Below are 8,276 nucleotides of genomic sequence, written 5' to 3' on the forward strand. Positions count from 1 at the left end.
TGGTGAGTTATTTGAATCAAACTATGATTTGGGGCTGTTTTGGGAGATGTTTTAGCATGGATTTTGTTATGTTGTGATATGAAAGTATTGACATAAGTTGGTTGTGACGGAATTCCTTAGTTTAAAAGTAAAGGAAAACATGATATGAAGGACCTAAACTAGCTTGTTGATGTGATTGCCTTGAAGGCTGTTTCGATTGGAATTTTGGAGACATTTCTACTTGTTTATGTTGTTGTATATTGTTGTTGTTGTTGTTGTTGTTGATGATGATATTTTGGGTGTTGTTCACCGTTTGGGAGTTGGATAGGAGTAAGAATTATAGGGGAAATTCTGCCTGAATTTCGTTATGTTTCATTCGTACTTGGAATGGGTAGTAAGGGACGTATATGGCCTAATTGTAATTCATGTTATCTTGGTTGTAGTGTTGCAAGCTTGGGAAATACGCATCGGACATTAGGTAGACTCCAAGGTATGTTAAGGCTGTCCCTTTTATTCTTTTGGCATGATCCTTATTATTTTAACGAACAAGTAAGCGAACGAGTTCCAAAGACTCTACTCTTAGATGGTACGAGATTCATCATACCCTTGATTCCTTATATCCATGTTCATGACTTTTATAGACCTTTGTAACTAGAGTAATCTGGAGTATGTCTTTCATGAGTCTTTCATATATATATATATATATATATATATACACACACACATATATACACAGTTATTTTTTTATGCCGTGCCAGGATGGCTGGACATGTCACCGCTAATGCGGGCCGCTTATGATTACACCGTGCCTAGATGGCCGGACATATCACCACTAATGCCGGCTGCTTATGATTATACCGTGCCTGGATGGCTGAACATGTCACCGCTAATGCGGGCTGCTTAACGATATATGAATGAAGCTGTACGTTCCACAGCACTATCAGTTATATTATTTTTATAGAAAGGATACATATCATATACCGCATAGTATCTTCAGTCATACAGATGCATTCAGACAGTCAGTTTGTTATGAGTTTCAGATCCCTTTCATGATTCTTATTTGTATATGTTATTCTTATGCCTTACATACTCGGTACATTATCCGTACTGACTCCCCTATTGTTCGGGGGACTGCGTTCATGCCCGCAGGTACCGACATGCATCTTTCGCACCGTTACTTACCTGTGAACTGTAATATCCCGCAATTTTGCATATTCAAAAAAAAAATTGAATTGAAATAATTGTGACAAGTGAAGGACAAGGTCATATTTTGATTTTGTTCAATATATAAGTTGTTCATGGAAAATATTGGTGTGGAAATATGGGAGGAGGCCAAGGCCGAAATTGGAATTTCGGAAATTAGTTTCGGGAATTACAAATAAGATCTGTAAATTAATTGGGCTCAAGAAAGATGGAAAAAAATTGAGGCCCAAGAGTTGAGGGGTAGCCGGCCATAGCGCCAAGGCCCAAGCCCATGGAATTGTTTTTTTTCCATGTGATAAATATGAAAAAGGGCCATAAACTTCTTCATTTTTCAAGAACTTTCAAGAAAGAGAATGGAGAGCCAAGAACAAGGGGCCATTTCGGCCAAGAGAGGGAGAAGATGAAGATCAAAAATCTTGATCAAAAAATTTATTTCTTTTAGTATTCCTACTAATTCAAGGGTCCTCTTCAACGTGGTATAATTGTTGAAACAAGAGAACCGCTCTTTGTCGCAAAATCACAACCCTAGCTAAGTGAGGGAGTTGAAGAAGAAAGGTAAGATTTTATCATCTTTTATATGTTATGAAGGGTTTGTTTACGTTGTAGTATGTGGAAATGGATAAAATTCATGGAAATATGGATGTTGGAGTCTTGGCCGTGTGGTATGTGTTGTGTAGGAAGAATGAATAAATTTCTATGTAGCAATTTGATTGTTGTTAATATGTATTCTATGAGGAGAATGAGGGCTTGGTGGTTTAAATTGATGTTGGAATGATTACGGGCTGATTTACAAGTTAATATGATCTTGGTGTCGTTTCTTTAATTGTAAGAATAATGTTGTTAAAATATGTGTTGTGGAGATAGTTCATGAATTTGGAAGCAAGAAATGCATTAAAAAATTGTTTCTAGGGAAGTTGGAGAGTTTTTGGGTGGATTATGGTTTGGTGGAACTTTTGCATATTTTGTAGAATAATGGAAAATGTTCTTGAATTGTATTTGAATGGTCTTGAATTAGTGAATAAACATAAAAACATTGACGTTAGTTTGATAGTGTGAAGTTGGGATGGAAGTTGTTGAATTATGTAGAAAAGAAGACTATTTATATTATAATGTATTTTGTGATGATGGTTGATGTTGTTGATATTTTGGGCCGAGATGATTCTTGGGGGCGTTGAATTTACAGGGGAAATGCTACCGAAATTTCGGTAGACAATATGAATTTAAGCTTGAAACTTACATTTGGCAACTATGACCAATTGTAGATTTTGGACGAAACGGGGATTGAGTTTGGACGAGCGTAAGGCGCAACTGAGGTATGTAAAGCTATCCCTTTTCTTCTCTTGGCATGTCCTAGGTGTACTAGATTCGGATTTGAGCCTCGTAGGTTATTCTGCTCATGGGATTGCGAGTCTGAATTTTTGGTACTATTCATTCAGCACAATTGAATTATAGCCCTTAAGTTTTGTTGGAAAACTGTTCAAACATCCATAACCCGTACAGACGTGATAGGCTCGCTTTGAAACCTTCATGGATGACTCCATAGAGTCCAATGTTGTAATTTATATCCGCCACCTCGACTTGACCCGAGGTGGGCCCACAAGTTCCGAAACTTCCTTCGTTTGTCTCACTTGAGCTATTTTTGTATGATATAAAAATAAGACTTTCGTCTATGAATCTAAGACTCCGTTTGATTCGTTCCATAAGTCACTGGAAAGCTCCTTAATGTGAATATCCTGATGTGAGCATGTAATTCGATATGAGGAGTCTGCTATGAGTAATCTGATATAAGTATCCGAAATAAGTATTCGGTTATAAATAATCCGTTACGAATATCCTGATAATACATTCGATTCTTTCATCGGCTTTTAATTTATGTGCACCTAGTTTCTTACTACTCCGCTCGTATATATGCTATGATCCCTTTCACCGAGTTCCGGGCCAGTTTGTATCGTGCGTATGGTTCGCCGAGTCCTTTGTCTAGGGGTCGGGTTCCATGTATGTAATTCTGAGGTATGAGGTGTCCGGCTCCGGGGTACTGTGGTATATGTCCGTCCCCGGTTTCCGTGTATATGGAGTATGATGTGTTCGGTTCCGGAGTACTGTGGTATATGTCCGTCTCCGGTTACCGTGTACGGTTCTGGGGTACTGTGGTATATGTACGTCCCCAGTTACTGTGTATATGGATTATGATGTGACTGGTTCTCGGGTTATCGTGGTATATGTCCAGTTCCCGAGATACCGTGTACATGTTATGAAATCTTCTGGAGCATGGTGTGTTATGGCGGCAGAGACGGGAGTGGCAACCATGTTCCTGCGCCCTTTGCATGACTTTGGTATGCATCAGTTGTGGTTGAAAAGTAAGTATTCTGATATTCTGGATAAGCTACTTACCTTCGGTATTTTTCTGATATACGATTTTGGTATACATGAATCTATTCACCGAGTCCCTCACCGAGGGCCGGGGCACGTTGTATGTAGGTGTGATGCATGGTTCTGACATGTGTGATTTATGTTTGGAAAGTAATAAATGTGGCATTTATATTATTGTGCGCACTTGGTGATATTGACCGCTGGACCCCTGACCGCGGTATGTCCGACATTGACCGCTGGACCCCTGACCGCGGTATGCCGGATTTGTGATATTGACCGCTGGACCCCTAACCGCGGTATGTCCGACATTGACCGCTAGACCCTGACCGCGGTATGCCGGATTTGTGATATTGACCGCTGGACTCCTGACCGCGGTATCTGCGACATTGACCGCTGGACTCCTGACCGCGGTATGTCGGGTTTGGGATGTTAACCGCTGGGTACTTGGCCGCGGTATGTGTGATAGTGACCGCTGGACTTTTGGCCGCGGTAATTGTGTGTTTGATTTTTTGTGTGTATGAGACGGAAATTTTTTTTTTTCAAAACAAAGCAAAGCATTTCGGCATTTTGATTGCCGTATTTGTCTTCCGGAACCTCTTATGTATGATTGTACGTCAGATGCAACACTTTGGTATTCTGGTTATTGTGCTCACCTTCTGTACATTTTACTTCGGTTATGGCTTCGTTTTCTGTGTTTCATGCCTTACATGCTCAGTACATATTCCGTACTGACCCCCTTTCTTCGGGGGCTGCGTTTCATGCCGCGCAGGTACTCCCAAATGAGTTGAAGATATTATGGAAGATGTTCCAGCGAGGATGGCAATCTCCATTTGCTCCCGGAGAACTGCCGAGTCAGAATATATGTGTTAAAGGTTCTGTTAATGTTAGAGACTTTGCAGACAGAGTCGTGGGTATGGTATGTCGGTTTAGTAAGCGGCTCCATCAGCCGATATGTCGTTTCGTATCACGTTATAAAGTCCGTATGATTACAGATTGGTTTGACTTGAAAGCTACAAAATATATATATGTTTCAGCAAGTTTTACTATGTATTACATTGTATTTGATTAAAAGTCTGGAAAGATTATGTACGAAATGAAAGTCTGTGGGTTCGCTCGGCTCCGGATATGGGGTCGAGTGCCCATCACACCCTAGTGGGATTAGGGTGTGACTTACCTGTGTACTTTGTAACCTCCAATATCATTAGTCACTTTCTTCTGTCAATGCCGTTCTTCAGCTGAAATCAAGGGTTAGTATAAGGAATTTCATTTCCTATGGCTGGGCTCTATCGCACGATCTTAGATATGAAAGAAAGGTAACATCCTAAATGTCCTGTAGCTTCCTGTTTATAGATGTGGTGCACAACACACCGATAAACAAGACTCTACTAGACACGGCCTGTAGACACTCCGAGGATGAACTGCTCTGATACCACTTTTGTCATGAACCATCCCCGTGGGCCATGACTAGTGCCCGAGCTGGACACTCGTATACGTATCTGTTAAATATAGACAAACTGATTCTTAAGAACAATATGGAAACTTGCAAAAGAACCCCAACGGTTCATTACGACATCTTACGTATATATCCAGATAACCTGTCTCCTGAGGAGTCACAACTGACCAAAACATAATATGATACGCAAGCCGACAAGGCTGTCACAACATATCAATACCATATGCAAGCCGACAAGGCTGCCACAACATGTCAACACCATACGTAAGCCGACAAGGCTGTCATTACATATCAATACCATACGCGAGCCATATAGACACAACTGAACAAAACTTATACACGACCCACACATATGTCTACAGACCTCTAAGAGTATCGATAATGAAATATGACGGGACAGGGCCCCGCCATAACCCTGGATAAACATATTTATATGCATCAAAATATCTGTACCAAAGTCTAGGCTCCAGAACAATGGAGCTTTCCAAGACAGCTGAGTAGAAATCGTAAGTTGGAGGATCATCAAATCGAGTATTTGTACCTGCAGGCATGAAACGCAGCCCCCCGAAGAAAGGGGGTCAGTACGAGATATATACGGAGTATATAAAGCATGAAATACAGTAAAGAGGATCCTGACTAAAATAGAGATCACAAGAGACAAGTATGACATTCAAAATACCAATACACTTGCCTTATGAAATGTAAATCGTGCATATCAATATCATATATCATACTCGGCCCATTATGGGACTCGGTGACATAATCATATCATATATATATATATAGGTATATAGCGTACCCGGCCCTCTAGTGAGGGACTCGGTGAATAAAGTCATCATATGCCATCCTTGGCGCCATAATTACATCATCATATTGTCATATCATCATATCATCACATCATCATATCATCATATATATATATATACCTTACCCGGCCCTCTAGTGAGGGACTGGGTAAACAATGCAGTGAAACTGTACACGAAAACATACCCGGCTCGGGACTCGGTGAAAGACAAATTGAGGCATGCACGAGCAGAGTAGTAAGCAAAAATATACAAACTAAATCATATCTAAGACTCAATAGAGTAATCAAAACGGACTATCATTTGAAAATCAAGACAATAGTCATATCAAGTACCTTTCGAGTGTCACTATGGATTATATCAAAATAGAACTTCTGGAATCATAGACATGCATCGGGACATAATCAAATATTTCTGGGAACCAAGAACATTAACCATCCTAGTGGCTCTAAGAATAGGAACTTCTTTGGAGTCATATACACGCCGTCCGTTTGTTTCATAAAGATCATGCCAAAAAGAAGGAAAGGATAACTTTACATACCTGTTATAGGTTAACCGTAACCAAGTTCGCTTCGTCGCCCCTTTAGCCTATTTAATATGAAAGTAATACTTATTAATAAACTACGACTTTCCAGCTTATAAATCTACAACCAATCATTTATAGGAATCATTTCTTAGTTCACACTTTTCAATTTGTATTTTGATTAGTTAAGAACCTAACAGAAATCGGGCAGCATTTCCTCTATATAACTCGCCTAACCCGAACTTCCAATTAATCTCTTGTTATCACAGCAATACCAACAACAACAATAATAGAAATATTCATATCAAATCCTCAAAATCCATCCCATAAACAACTCAAACAACCCAATAACCTTTCTTAATCCTTTTCCAGTCCAAATCATTAACATCTAATCCAATTCATGTCTCAATAATCTCATAAAAACAACTACAACTTATATTATCAAGATTCATTCATCTTTAACACATAATCCATAATAATAATAACGCCAACAACAATCAAACCCAATCAAATTAAAATAACTCCAATTCTGCCCAATTACACGCTAACAATAATCATGTAATTTTCTTACTTCCAATTTCATCTAGTACACTTTAATCTCTCCATTACAACATCATTAACTCCAATTACACTTCAAGAAAAGGAAATCTTACCTCAAATTAGCTAGGACAAATTCTACAATTTCCCGCACCAATTGCACCACTTCTTTTCCTCAATTCAATATTCCGATGTCGCTACCTCCCTTGAACGTCTACAGCACCTTAGAGACTTAATCTAGAAGATTTTTTTTTTAAAACCATGGCTGGCCGTGAACAGTGGCAGCCATAGATATTCATGCTTCATCCTCTCAATCAATCTCTCTCTAATTCAACAAATTGTCAATGGAAATGGGATGAAGAAATAGTGATATTGAATCATATTATGTTATTTATAGGTAGCCTAATAACCCTACACGTGCCCCACTTTGACGATTCATCAATTTTATATTTTTTTAAACGGTGGGGCCCACTTAATATACTAATTAGCTAACTTAATTAATCTTAATTAATCACTAATCCCCACTTAATAATATAATCATGTTTAATTAATCCCTAATCTCCAATAATATTTCTATACTAATTGAAATTTATAAACAAATCGTGCACTAATTAAAATTGAGGATTAAAAGCACTTTATTTCATATCCCAAAATAATCTCGTCCTTAACTTATGTCGATTAGCTTACGAATAATTCGACGTACAAAATACGGGGTATAACATCCTTCCCTCCTTTGGAACATTCGTCCTCGAATTTCCTTAAACGTTCTTTCACTGAATTATACTCTTCACATGACTCTTTCATTGGTCGATTCCCTTCAATTTGTTATAATGCATTCCAGATCCCCAAGTAACCATTTCCGTAATTTTTCCTCTTTCTATTGCTTCTCAAGGTAGTAATTCCTAGTCGTTGTCTTTATGGTTGACAGTTGTATTGTCAGCTCTTCTGCTGAAATGTTACTTTCTCTCTTGTCTGCATACTGCTCAATTGCACTGGCACTGATATATTCTGACTTGTATTCATGGTGCACTTAGTCATAACTCGACTTTTTCTTCTCCTATAGTTACTCCCTTAAGATGTATTGGTCACTTCACTTTACCTTTTAATCTTTAAATAAGATTTTATAACGCGCAGACGTCCCTCGTCGATTTATTGCCTCTGGTAACCTGTAGACCTTTCGCAGACTCTACGAATAAAATGACATTTCCCAAAATGTAACATTATTTTACTCCCATAATTTTGCATTGCTCTGCCGTTACAGTCCGTATTCTGGAAGCTTCAGCATCATGTATCACTTTTCGACTTTCCTTTAAAGGCTTTTAACTGTCACTTTGCTTTTAGCTCTTGATCTGGACCTTTAGGGTTGGCTATCGAGTAGCGCTAGAGTTCCCTCATTTTATAACTTCAC

This window comes from Lycium barbarum, chromosome 4 (assembly GCF_019175385.1).
Source record: "Lycium barbarum isolate Lr01 chromosome 4, ASM1917538v2, whole genome shotgun sequence".
Classification (NCBI taxonomy): Eukaryota; Viridiplantae; Streptophyta; class Magnoliopsida; order Solanales; family Solanaceae; genus Lycium; species Lycium barbarum.